Genomic DNA, 15,182 nt, shown 5'->3' with positions numbered 1-15,182 from the left:
GTTAAATAAAAGTTTTATATTTCTATTATTCCTTCCACATTAATTGATCTAAAAAGCCAACATTATGCTCAAGTAGGAAAACTGATTGTCAAAGTCAGGAACATAAGATGCAGTAGCATCACAATCGTTTGGCGTTACTCAAAAGATACACGTATCAGAGTTAGTAAGAGGGCACCAACATATAGAAGCCTCAGAACAGAAGAGTGTGAATTACATTTCAGATGATAGATATCTAGAACACCAAAGAGCTTCGATTTGAATTTTACTATAGTTGAAAAAAGTATTTGGAGATCAGTGAGACAGTAAAGAAGCTAAAATATTTGCCTTGTACACAGCTAGCTGACCCAGGTTAGATCTCCGGTACCACAAATGGTCCCTTGTGCTCCACAAGGAGGGATCCCTGAGCACAATGTCAGGAGTAAGTCCTGAGCACCAATGAGCCTGGCCCTCCAAATAATAACTGGTAATGGAACTACTGATACAGTTAACAATATCAACCTATCCCAAAATACGACGATAAATAGAAGTCAACCACAAATGGCAACCTATACAACTAAACATTTATTCTATAGATGATACATTTAAATAATGATACTTGGATACAAGAATTTCACTTTAGTACTTTTTAGTAGAAAATATATTTAAAAAACAAACAAACAAAAAATAGTGCCTGCCTCCCACCGAAAAAAGAAAGAGAAACACTTTTTTTTTTGCATTTTGGGTCACACCCGGCGATGCTCAGGGGTTACTCCTGGCTCATGCACTCAGGAATTGCTCCTGGCGGTGCTCAGGGGACCATATGAGGTGCTAGGAATCGAACCTGTGTTGACCATGTTGGCTGCGTGCAAGGCAAACACCCTACCCGCTGTGCTATCACTCCAGCCCCAAGAGAAACACTTTAATGGTGAGTAAAAGTTGTACATAATTTGGTATGATCACTGAAAAGAGGCAATACCATCTACATATTAAAATTTTTAAATCTCTAAACTATATAGGTGAGAAAAATCACGGTGAAAAATAAAGTGTGACTGGGGCCAGAATGATACTACAGTGGATAGGGTGCTTGCCTTGAGCTGTGTAAGCACTTATAGGGTCCCAAGCCCACCAGCAATGATCCCTGAGCACAGAGTCAGGAATACACCCTGAGCAAAACCAGGCGTGACCAAAAAACCAAAAAGAGAAAATAAAGTTGGAAGGAAGCTACAATTAGAATATGAAACATACATACATATATATACATCTACACCCATATATAGATAGATAGTAGACAGTAGATAGATACAGACAGACGTCTACAAATATATTAAAAGAAAAAAAAACTACTCATTGCCTCTGGAAAAGGATACAGCATCTGAGAATAATAAAGATTTTAGTTTTACTATCTTAAACTAAGAAGCTTCTGCAACCTCAAAAGAAACAGTGATCAAAATACAAAGACAGTCTACAGAATGGGAAAGGATATTCACCGAATACACATCTGACAAGGGGTTGATATCAAGGATATACAAAGTACTGGTTGAACTCCACAAGAAGAAAACATCCAACCCCATCAAAAAATGGGGAGACGAAATGAACAGAAACTTTCTCAAAGAAGAAATCCGACTGGCAAAAAGGCACATGAGAAAATGCTCTACATCATTAATCATCAGGGAAATGCAGATCAAAACAACAATGAGATATCACCTCACACCACAGAGACTGGCCCACATCCAAAAGAACAAAAGCAACTGGTGTTGGCGCAGATGTGGTAAGAAAGAGAACCTCCTACACTGCTGGTAGGAATGCCGACTGTTTCAACCCTTTTGGAAAACAGTATGGACAATTCTCAAAAAATTAAAAATTGAGCTCCCATTTGACCCAGCAATACCACTCCTGGGAATATATCCCAGAGAGGCAAAAAAGTACAGTCAAAGTGACCTCTGCACTTGTTTGTTCATTGCAACACTCTTTACAATAGCCAGAATCTAGTGCCCAAGAACAGATGACTGGTTAAAGAAACTTTGGTACATCTACACAATGGAGTACTATGTAGCTGTTAGAAAAGATGAAGTCATGAAATTTACATACAAGTGGTACTACCTGGAAAGTATCATGCTAAGCAAAATGAGTCAGAAAGAGAAGGACAGACATAGAAAGACTGCACTCATCTGGGGAACACAAAAGTAGCAAAATAGGAGACTAACACCCAAGAATAGCCAAGATAAGTACCAGGAGGTTCACTCCATGGTTTGGAGGCCAGTCGCACATGCTAGGGGGAAAGGCAGCTCAGATAGAGAAGGGAGCACCAAATAAAGGGTGTTGGGAGGATCCTAACAGGATGGGAGATGCATGCTCAAAGTAGACTATAGACCAAACATGATTGCCACTCAATGCCTCTTTTGCAAACCACAGCACCCCAAAGGAGAGAGAGAACAAAAGGGAATGTCCTGCCACAGAGGCGGGGGGGGGGGGGGGGGGGGGGGGGGGGGTTTGGGGAGTGGGAGGGATACTGGGATCAGTGGTGGTGGAAAATGGGCACTGGTGAAGGGATGGGTGCTTGAACATTGTATAATTGAAACCCAAGCACAAAAATTTGTAAGTCTACAACTGTACCTCATGGTGTTTCACTAATAAAAATTTTTTTAAAAAAAGGATTTTAGTTTATACCATTTATTCAGTTCTCCAATAGGTAAAATACCTAGTTACAGTAAGAGACCTAACCTTCACCTTAATATTACTTACATCAACCTTTCAGTTTGATCTGTGATTATTACCACTTCTCAAGAAGCTTTAGAATTAATTTTTTAAGTAATTTCCAAAAAACCCCAAATATTTCAACCTCTCTTAAATTGAGCTTATACTGTGAAAGCAGTATACAGACAAGTGCTTCTCCATTGCATTAAATATTATAAAATATGCCTTTCAAGGAAAAAATTGATGGCAAAAATTGGTACATACAAATGTGTGGCATATTTGATATACTATATGTATGCATATCTATTATACCTAAAAAGCATGCACAGGGTCTACAGTATGTCATGTTAACCCTTTCTAATAGTTATTTGAAGCTGATCAACCTTCAAAACACAAATTTGTTTCCAATGACAGGGATCATAATCCAGGTCCAGGCATTGGCTAGTTATTATCTGAGCTGTAGTAATGGCTCTGCACTACAAAATGTAATCTTCCCAAATGTCACAGTAAATTATGAATATCTGAGCAGCCTAATGCACTTTACAAGCCATGAAATGTGAAAATGTAATCTTATTACCTTTTTTATGGTTGTATTTTTTTGAATAATGTAGCCTAGAAACTGATGTATAGTCTTTTTCTGCATTTTAGCATGATTTGGTCTCCTTTGCTATATAGAACATTTTTCAAAACTCTCTATTTATTTCAACATATTTTACTCTTGCCCTGAACTTCATAAACAATTTTTATAGCAACCTTCAGGGTGGCAAAACATGCTTTCTATAGGTTACAGTTTAATGTACAAGATTACAGAAATTTTAAAGTGTATTATCTAAAGAATCCAAATAAATCTTCACAATTTTATATTAAGATTTTAATTGGGCATAATTTTTTCCTCAATGCTTATGTTAATAAAACACACTAAACTGAAATGAATCAGTGAACCAAAGTAACTGATACTTTCAGAAAATCAAGACACATACAAGATCAAAATATTTATCTTCAAACCAAAAGAACTGCAATACACACACCAAAAAAAGAAAAAAATATTTCAATTCAAAACTGTATTTTCCACAGAACTTGCTAAATGCTTCCTAAAAAACTATGTGTAACAATAGCAGAAAAAGTGCAAAGAGCTTGCTCTTTCATGTCCGTGTTCTCTCTTGAACACAGTATTTACTCTCCACATTTTTCCATTCTGGAGAAGTCTATGTTCTCTTTTGAACAGGCATCCCTCTCTTTCCATCTCCACCTCCCTCCACACATATAAACACATCTAAATAAATTTTGTTCAATAATAACTGTCAAGGAAAGGAGGAAGGGAGGGAGGGAGGGAAACTGGGAGAGAGGGAAGAAGAAAAAGTACACAAAATACAGGACAACTTATGCACCTAACTAGTTATTTTCTATTTTTGTGAAAAATCATCTTTTCCTCTGAACTTGTCTATTCACTGGTAATATGAATTCTACATGCTTTTATCTGCATCTTTCAAAGATATATTTACTTTCTTTTTTTTTTTTTTTTTTTTTTTTTGCTTTTTGGTTCACACCTGGCAATGCACAAGTGTTACTCCTGGCTCTGCACTCAAGAATCACTCCTGCATTGCTCCAGAGACCATATGGGATGCTGAGGATCGAACCCGGTCGGTCACGTGCAAGGCAAATGCCCTACACATTGTGCTATTGCTCCAGCCCCCAAAGATATATTTACTTTCTAAAAGTGCAAATCTCAGAATCAATTCCTAAATGAACATCATTCCAGATATATTTACAGTCATCAAAAATATTAAAAAGGAGAAATTGAGGAAAAATTACAAAGCTCTGACATGAACTGTGATGTCTCCCATGTAAATTTTCATCTTCTTTCAAAATAATAGTGTGGGACTAAGAGACAGTATACGGGTTAAGGAATTGGCCTTACATATGACTGACCCAATTCAATTTCCAGCATCACATATGGTTCCCCAAGCATCACCAAAAGCGATTCCGAAGCAAAAGTCAGGAGTAAGTTTTGAGCATCACCAAGTATGGCCCCGTTCCCCACCCCTAAAATTAATAATAAAGCATGGTTAACTAGGTACATGAGCCCAGGCAAAAGGCCTAACTTTCTAGTGTTCATTGAAGTTCTCTGAAGAGGTTATAACCATGTGACCCAGTTCTGAACAATGAGGACAAACATTGTTATGTTATATTGTTATATTGTTAGTTGTAGTATGAACAACTTCTGTATACTCTTTGAAGACAGAGACATAATTTACCTTTGCAACTTGCCTCCTTCCTCTCACATATGATGGTGAAATACTAGCAAGAACCAGAGTTACCATCTTTGAATAAATTTTCTAAGTCTTCTCTTGAAGAAAAGAGAAGAAAGATCTAGTAGAGATCTAGAAAAATCTACAGATCTAGAAAGATACAGAAAGAGCTACTTGGATCTAGAAAGATCTATGGATCCTGCTTCAGTAGCACTGGAACATTTAACTACTCAAACTTTTACCTAAGGAACAAATACCCCCAACCTTGATTAACGCCCACTGTTATTTGGGATCTAATTATTATATCAGCTGAAAACTACCCTCACTAACATATGCTTACATAATATATAACTGGATGTGTGTATACATATATACACATATTTATCTTATATGTGCTGCATCATATATGTGCTACATATAAGATATAAACATAAATATGCATTATATTTATGTCATATAGGTATATAGTATACATATAAGTATATAATGCTTAGTTGCATTTTCTCAGAAATTAAAAAAAATTAAACATCTGAAGTGACACAGCCCCATTCCTACCTACCCCTACTGTTCTATACCACCACTAAAATAGTTTAATCCAATTGTGAATTAAACGCCATCATTCTAAATTATTTTTGTTGTTGTACTGGCCAGGAGTCACAAAAACACTTGGATGTGGTACTCCCACAATCAGTCTCAGTGCTCACTGGAAGTCACTCTTCACTGTGGTGCACACACATAAGTTCACTGGATTGACCCTTATAGTGTTGGTACTCCCCAAGGGTCACTACAATGAGCAGGCATGTGTTTTCAGGGCTCGCACTTCTAGTCACAGTGCTCACACACCTTTAGCTGCAGTGTCCTATGATGGTCACAGACCCTAGTTATGATGCTCTCACACCCTAACTATAGTGCTCTGGAGATTGTACACTTTGGTGCAGCACCAGGAATCCCAAATAGCAGATTCACCAACACATGTGAGCAGCAACAGGCAACTTGAGGCCTTACACTTGCAAGAAAGGTACTTTTTGCCACAATGCCATCTCTCAGGCCCCACACACCCAAGTTCTTAAGTTGAATGAAATCTTAAAAAGCCAAATACTTCAGAACGTGACCTCACTTGGAAATTGAGTTGCCAATAATGTAATTAAAATGAGGTCATGAGGGTAGGCCCTAATCCTATACTACTTATAAAGAGAAAAACTGGTGATAAAGAGATAGGAAAAACACCATGTAAATATGAAGACAAAGACTGGGCAGTGATACACCTTAAAATACAAAGAATGCCAAATATTTCCAGCAACCACCAGGAACTAGAAAAGAAGGAAGTGAAGCACACTGTCTCTCAGTCCTCAGAAAGGATCACATATATTTTGGACTCCAAGGACTCAATAAATTGGAGACAATAAAATTTCTGCTGTTTAAGCTATGCACCCAAATTTTAGAATTTTGTCAACAAGAACCAAACACATGGTATAATGTGCATGTGCTGGTTCCCTGCTACTGTGGAGCCCTGGTGCCACAACTAACTGTACAGTCTCCAGAGCACTACGGCAGGTATGTGAAAGCATCACATGCACCTCAGTATTCCATGGGGCTCAGTTTTTATGTTGCCTGCCAGATACCCCAATATGGACTCATGAACATGCCTAGAAAACAACCAACCATGAGGGACCAGGAATAAGACTCAACTCATAAAGCACATCCCCAGCATCACATGCTCGAACACTGGAGGCGAGGCCCTGTGGTCCCCAACTTATCAGGCCCAAGCAGCACAGCATACCCAGCCCAAGCACCAAACCCTCATACTGGCAAGGCTACACTACACCAAAAAGCACCAGGAATGGCTCCTTGAGAATTGCTGGGGAGACTCCCACCTCAAAAAGTCATTGACGTTTAAAAATTCAGGAGAGAGGTTAAAAGTAGATGTGAAAGAATTTAATAAACAACTGGAAAATGGAAAGATGGAATTGAGGCAATTCCCAAAAAGAAGAGAAAGAAAATAGAAAACAAACAAATACAAAATACGTATGAAGAGGACCAATTGGGCTGGAGCAATAGCACAGCAGGTAGGGCATTTGCCTTGCACACAGCAGACTCAGGTTCGATTCTTCCATCCCTCTCGGGAAACCAGGCAAGCTACAGAGAGTATCTCGCCCACAGGGCAAAGCCTGGCAAGCTACCTGTGATGGATTTGATATGCCAAAAACAGTAACAACAAGTCTGACAATGGAGTCGTTACTGGTGCCTGCTTGAGCAAAATGGATTAACAACAGGACAGTGCTACAGTGCTATAAAAAGGTCTGATAAGTGTTTAACAGAAAGATCCCAACAACAACAACAAAAAACACTGAAAAGAAGAAAAAATGTTATGGTCCACTATAGTAACTAATCATTTCCTCATTATCATCAATGATGATCCTTGGAATTGGAATAAAAAAGCACCACAATACAAATTTTGCGTAAAATTTAAGAATACAGATCAGTGGTAATATGATCAGCATATTCTGGTAATGTCATGTCATGTCTACTTTCATATCAAATGCTTCTGATGGAACTGAGGTTGGTCCCAAGCACTGTATGTGCCTTACCCACTGTACTATCCCTCTGGTCCCTCAAATCTGCCTTATATAATAATAATTCTCTCACTTGGAACGCTTTAATTTCTGTCTTTACTATTGACATAGAGAAAATGTTTATCAATATGAAATACACATAAGAAAAGGTTCTAATATTTTTTGTCTTTTTTTTTTTGCTTTGCTATGGGGCATACCCAGCAGTGCTCAAAGGTGGCTTCTGGCAGTATCCGTATGATCAAATGGCACCTGGGATCAAACTAGAGCAATGGCATGCAAAGCATGTGCTCGGTCTGTTGAGCTATCTCTCCAGTCCAGAAAAGGTTTTGCTTTTAATATGAATTAGAATACATAAGAACTTTAGTAAAATTCACTGGAAATAATATAAACATTTAACATAATGTATACAAAGAGCTTTATCTCAGAAGTAAACTATATTTTTCTCCATGTAACAGCGAAGACAGAGATTGACAGGTTCAATCCTGAGAGCACATGCGTGCATGTACACACACACACACACACACACACACACACACACACACACACAGATTAAATACACACAGTGTAAGATAGGGGCCAGTTTGGTGGTTTCACACAGCTGACCTCAGTTTGAATCAATCTCAAAAAAATGCTGAATCAATGACACAAAACACACATGCTATATCTTATATGATTCCTTTTATAGGACATTCGGGAAAAGCCAAAAATATAAAGAGAGAAAGTAGACATGTGACTTTCAGGAAACAGGATTGTGAAACAGAATCCATACACAAACACATACACAAACACACACTCACAAAAATCATGAGGGAACTTTTGGAATATGCTGATTGGGGCATGTAGAGACATACATGTCGTACATGGAATAGGTACACAAACATACTACATGTCGATTTTATAAAACCATACCAAAGGATGTCTTACACTGTATGTCTTGCTAGTCTTACTATATCTAAAGTTTAAAGTAAACCCAGAAAGTAATTAAGTTCAAGTCATTTATATCAAAGGCTAAAGAAAAGCAAAAGCAAAATCCACTGACTAAAGGGAACAATGTAAAATTCAGTAGGAAAAAAAACAGAATATAAGAAAATTAGGAACAGAGTACATTTTCATCCTTAATGTTTTGTAATATAAGCTAAAATCACAAGTACATAGGAAAAACAAAAGAGAATTATACCGTGTTGTGACAATGAGTACCTAAATTTGTAAGATTTGATTTTTCTCTGTTAACCAACATTAAAATAAAGTAAAGTAAAGACCCTCCCGTTGATCATCGATTTGCTCAAGCGGGCCCAGTAACGTCTCCATTGAGACTTTGTTGTTACTGTGTTTGGCATATTGAATATTTCACGGGGAGCTTGCCAGGCTCTGCCTTGCGGGCGAGATACTCTCGGTAGCTTGCCGGGCTCTCCGAGAGGGGCAGAGGACTTGAACTCGGGTCGGCCATGTTGGCTGTGTGCAAGGCAAACGCCCTACCGCTGTGCTATTATGACTTTTTTTTTTTTGTAGATTTACAATTTTTTGTGCTTAGGTTTTGATTATACAATGATCAGATACCCATCCCTCCACCAGTGCCCATTTTCCACCACCATGGATAATATCCCCCCCACCCCCCCCTGCCTCTGTGGCAGGGCAATCCCCTGTGTTCTCTCTCTCTCCTTTTGGGTGTTGTGGTCTGCAAAAGAGGCATTGAGTGGCAAACATTTTCAGTCCATAGTCTACTTTCGACATGCATCTCCCCTCCTGGGAGGATCCTCCAAACACCCTTTATTTGGTGCTCCCTTCTCTATCTGAGCTGCCCTTTCCCCTAGAATGCCCGGCTAGCCTCTAAGCTATGGAGTAATCCTCCTGGTGCTGATCTCAGCTATTCTTGGGTATTAATCTCATATTTTGTTACTTTATATCCATCCCCCAGATGAATGCAATCTTTCTATGTCTATCCCTCTCTTTCTGACTCATTTCGCTTAGCATGATACTTTCCATGTTGTACCACTTGTATGTAAATTTCATGACTTCATCTTTTCTAACAGCTACATAGTACTCCATTGTGTAGATGTACCAAAGTTTCTTTAACCAGTCATCTGTTCTTGGGCATTCAGGTTTCTTCCAGTTTCTGGCTATTGTAAAGAGTGCTGCAATGAACAAACAAGTGCAGATGTCACTTCGACTATACATTTTTGCCTCTCTGCGATATATTCCCAGGAGTGGTATTGCTGGGAGCTCAATTTCTAATTTTTTGAGAATCGTCCATACTGTTTTCCAGAAGGGCTGAACCAGTCGACATTCCCACCAACAGTGAAGGAGTGTCCCTTTCTCGCCACATCCATGCCAGCATCGGTTGCTTTTGCTCTTTTGAATGTGGGCCAGTCTCTGAGGTGTGAGATGGTATCTCATTGTGGTTTTGATCTGCATCTCCCTGATGATTAATGATGTAGAGCATTTTCTCATGTGCTTTTTTGCCATTCGGATTTCTTCTTTGAGAAAGTTTCTGTTCATTTCATTGCCCCATTTTTGGATGGGGTTGGATGTTTTCTTCTTGTGGAGTTTAACCAGTATTTTGTATATCCTGGATATTAACCCCTTGTCAGATGTGTATTCGGTGAATATCCTTTCCCATTCTGTAGACTGTCTTTGTATTTTGGTCACTGTTTCTTTGGAGGTGCAGAAGCTTCTTAGTTTAAGATAGTCCCATTTATCTATCTCTGTTTTCACTTGCTCAGTCAGTGGCGTGGCATCTTTGAAGATACCATTAGCTTCAATGTCATGGAGGGTTTTGCCAACTTTGTCTTCAATGTACCTTATGGTTTCTGGTCTGATGTTGAGGTCTTTAATCCATTTTGATCTTACTTTTGTACATGGTGTTAGGCAGAGTTCTGAGCCCATTTTTTTGCATGTAGCCGTCCAGTGATGCAGCACAATTTGTTAAAGAGGCTTTCCTTACTCCACTTCACATTACTTGCACCTTTATCAAAGATTAGATGATCATATGATTGAGGGGAGATGTCAGTGTATTCAACCCTGTTCCATTGGTCTGCAGTTCTGCCTTTGTTCCAGTACCATACTGTTTTAATTATTACTGCTTTGTAGTACAGTTTGAAATTCGGGAGGTTGATTCCTCCCATTTTCTTTTTCCCAAGAATTGCTTTAGCTATTCGTGGGGGCTTATTGTTCCATATAAATTTCAGGAGTGTTTGCTCCATTTCTTTGAAGAATGTCATGGGTATCCTTATAGGGATTGCATTGAATTTATACAATGCTTTCAGTAGTATTGCCATTTTGACAACGTTAAGTCTCCCGACCCATGAGCAGGGGATATCTTTCCATTTCCTCATGTCCTCTTTTATTTCCTGAAGTAGCGTTTTGTAGTTTTCTTTGTACAGGTCCTTTACTTCCTTAGTTAAGCTGATTCCTAGGTACTTGATTTTCTGGGGCGCAATTGTGAACGGGATTGTTTTTTTCATGTTGCTTTCTTCTCTCTCACTGTTTGTGTATAGGAAAGCCATGGACTTTTGGGTATTGATTTTATAGCCTGCAACTTTACTATACATGTCTATTGTTTCTAGGAGTTTTTTGGTGGAGGTTATTGGGTTCGCTAAGTAGAGTATCATATCATCTGCGAATAGTGAGAGCTTGATTTCTTCCTTTCCTACCTGAATGCCCTTAATATCTTTTTCTTGCCTAATCGCTATTGCAAGTACTTCCAGTACTATATTGAACAGCAGTGGAGATAGTGGGCATCCTTGTCTCGTCCCTGATCTTAGAGGGAAGGCTCTCAGTTTTTCCCCATTGAGGATGATGCTTGCTGTAGGCTTGTGGTAGATGGCTTTAATTATGTTGAGGAAGGTCCCCTCTATACCCATTTTGGCTAGGGTTTTCATCAGAAAGGGGTGCTGTATCTTGTCAAATGCTTTCTCTGCATCTATATTATGACTTTTTAACTGCGCCCATTTTTGCTGTCTATACGTGGGGTCTCTGGAACCATAGGAGCATACAGTTCTTCTCAAAATTAAAAAGTTTATGCTTGTGATGAAACTGAATTCTACCTAGGTAAGAGATGTACTTACACATGTACAAAACAAAGAACAACACAGTTGTCAAACGAACAGAGTTTGGCAAATCAAGCAAAAGCATAATGATGCTGGAGCGATAGCACAGCGGGTAGGACGTTCGCCTTACAAGCGGCCAACATGGCCGACCCGAGTTCGATTCCTCCGCCCCTCTCGGAGAGCCCGGCAAGCTACCGAGGGTATTCGATATGCCAGACACAGTAACAACAAAGTCTCCAATGGTGATGTTACTGGGCCCGCTCGAGCAAATCGACGATCAACGGGAGGGCCTTTTACTTTACTTTTATGAGGAAATGCCACTCTTGTCCATAAAAACAGTGGCATTGTTCTAGTCAAGTTCCAAGCAACCTTCACACTAAGGCAGCTGGTCACAGAATGCACATGATGCTGTACTCCTCAAGGACTTAAATTTACTGAAAAGTAAGTATAGATATTTTTCTCATAAAAAAGAATACACATCTAAGTTAATCCCTGGCTTCTTACATAAGGATACAAAACTCACAACAGCTGTGAATATTCTCTGAGGATATCATTACACTGAATAGTAACAGCAAAGCTGTGTATTTCTCTTGCTAGTGAAATTTTTGCCAACAAATTTGGAAAAAAAAATTCTTAACAAAAAATAAATTTTGCCAACAAAAAAATTTCTTCAACAAATCTGGATTAGACAAATTAAAATAAATAAGCATAATTTACTAATGTAAAACAATAACTTACATCTAAATTAAAAGGAACAGTACTATTGTTTTATCATTCCAACTTCTAAATTGGAATGATAAAGTTCTAAATCACTTTATTATCTGACACTAAGATCCTTAGTTCTTTTCCCTTTTTTTTTTTAAACTGGGCCAGAGCAATAGCAGAGCGGGTAGGGCATTTGCCTTACACGCAGCCGACCCAGGTTCGATTCCTCTGCCCCTCTCGGAGAGCCCAGCGAGCTGCCCGGCAAAGCCTGGCAAGCTACCCGTGATGTATTCTATATACCAAAAACAGTAACAACAAGTCTCACAATGGAGATGTTACTGGGCCCACTCGAGCAAATTGATGAAAAATGGGAGGACAATGCTACAGTGCTTTTTTAAATTGGGGTACCACAGTTTACAATTTTAAAGTCTTATTTTGAAACTTCTGAGCTACTACACTAATCCTCCCAACACCAGTGTGCTGAGACACCTTCACCATTATCATACATTCCCTTCCCCTTTCCCAGTCCTATTGGTTGTGTCTCAGGGCATATTTCCATTGGGGATTGTCTAATTCATTTTTCTATTCCTTTATACTCCATATATGAGCAAGATCATCTGATATTTGTATTTTAATTTATGACTTACTTCACTTAGCATGATACCATCAATTCCATTCAAGTTGCAGCAAACTGCAAAATTTCATCTTTTCTCACAGCTGATCAGTATTCCATCCTTTAAAGAAATAACTTTATCTGTTGTTGGGCACTGGGTTGTTCCCAGATGGTGTCTATTGCAAATAGTGCTACAATTAACTAAAGTGTACATATGTCTTTTCCAATAAGTGTTTCTGTGTTCTTGGGGCAGACTGGTGAGTAGAATCATGGTGATCCTTAATTCTTGATCCACAGAAAGATTTACACTCTAGGTTTTTGTTGTTTATGTCACTTTTAACTATGGAACTGTCTTCCTTAAGATCCTACCACAACAAAAAACTATATCTCATTTCCCAATGCCTTATATAATTCTCATCCTATCATCTTTTAGTCTTTATTAATTTAACTAACAAACTACATTTACCTACTGCATTTATAATCACCACAAAACCCTGTCACTTTCTGAGGCACCTTGTACATACCTAATTCCAATGTATACAAATGCCCCGAAAGCTTCCCCTTTCAAGAGTACCTATTCATATATTTGGCTTAATTAAAACCTGATTCTTAGCAAAACACAAACTCTCTACTTTTAAGATAATTAATTCTTTAGTCCATTTCTGGAGAAAATAAATAACTGAAATTCTCTTGACTACTTATGTATAAAGACCATTACTCTCCTTGTGAAAAAACACAACCTGGGAGATTCATTCAATCAAGCCCCCCCTAAATCACATTCATTCACTGAAGAACTTGTGACCAAATCATGATTTCCTATATCTTATCAACAATAATCTTAGTAAATTCCAGTTTCCATGTGTACAATGTATATAACACAAGGTTTTTAATAGTCGTAAGCCACTGAAAAATAAATAAAATTCTGCCATTCGAGACAACATGGATGGTCCCTGAAGACACAGTTCTAAGTAAAATAAGTAAAAGAGAAGACAAAAATATGATACACATATAAATTTTTTAAAAATTAAAAAACCAAAACAATATTTTTAAATTTGAAATGATTTTTGAAGAATTACCATGAGATACACAATTAGAAAGCTGTGCATGATTGGGTTTCAGTCATAAAATGTTCAATACCCATCCCTAACCCATCCCTTCAGTGTACATTTCCCACCACCAATGTCCCCAGTTTCCTTCCCGCCACCACCTCTCCCCCATTATGGTTTGCAATACAGGTACTGACAGGTAAACATAAAAAGACAGTAAGGGAAAACTAATGCCCAAACCTTACCTAGACTCAGCACTCAGTTCTTGCCCAGAGTGATCATTTCCCACTATCATTAACATAGTGGTCCCTTCTCCATCCTAACTGCCCTCCCCACCAACCTTCTACTTGTGCTAGCAATCTTAATTCTAATATAATGAATGCCAGGAACCAAAGCAATATATAGCAGGTAGGGCTCTTGCCCTGTATGCACCAACCCAGGTCTATCCCCAGCATCCAATGTGATTCCTGAGTCTTGACAGGAGTGATCCCTGAGCATAGAGCCAGAAGCGGTCCTGAGCAGCACTGGTTGTGATCCAAAAACAAACAAACAAATAATAAATCCAAAACTCAAGATACATAGCAACAGACTGGTGGTTGTCATAAGATAGATATGGAATGTAGATAAAAGGAATCAAAGGGTAAAAACTTTTAATAATAAATGTCATCACAAAATAATGTATAGCATTATTATACAGTATGTCACTGTCACTGTCCTCCTGTTGTTCATCGATTTGCTGAAGCGGGCCCAGTAACATTGTGAGACTTGTTACTGTGTCTGGCATATCGAATAGTCACGTGGAGCTTGTCAGGCTTTGTTGTGCGGGCGAGATACTCCCGGTAGCTTGCCGGGCTCTCCGAGAGGTGCGGAGGAATCGAACTCAGGTCAGCCATGTTGGCTGCATGCAAGGCAAACACCTACCCGCTGTGCTATCACTCCAGCCCATTATACAGTATAGTAATACTATATAGTCATCTGAAAGTTGGTTAACAGCTCTCAATTATTATAAGGGAAACAGTTATAACTACTTGTGATAAAAGCTAATGAGCATACTTTAATGATCACTTAGAAATGTATGAAAGATGAAATCATTATGCTGGACATCAATTATATCTCAAGATAATTTCAAAATTTTTTTTTAAATTTTTATTAGTGAAACACCATGAGGTACAGTTGTAGACTTACAAATCTTTGTGCTTGGATTTCAATTATACAATGATCAAATAGTCATCCCTCCACCAGTGCCCATTTTCCACCACCACGGGTCCCAGTATTCC

The 15,182-nt window shown here is 38.6% G+C and overlaps 1 protein-coding gene across 2 annotated transcripts in view; it reads right to left on the bottom strand.

Annotated features, from left to right (window-relative positions):
* LRBA (LPS responsive beige-like anchor protein) overlaps nt 1–15,182 on the bottom strand; it is a 600,455-nt gene that overhangs the window by 540,916 nt on the left and 44,357 nt on the right. The gene's annotated exons all lie outside the window — the stretch shown is intronic.

The sequence above is a fragment of the Sorex fumeus genome, unplaced genomic scaffold (assembly GCF_029834395.1).
Source record: "Sorex fumeus unplaced genomic scaffold, SorFum_2.1 ptg000039l, whole genome shotgun sequence".
NCBI lineage: Eukaryota > Metazoa > Chordata > Mammalia > Eulipotyphla > Soricidae > Sorex > Sorex fumeus.
The sequence above is the reverse complement of the archived record's forward strand: the minus strand, read 5'-3'. Positions and strand labels throughout refer to the sequence as shown.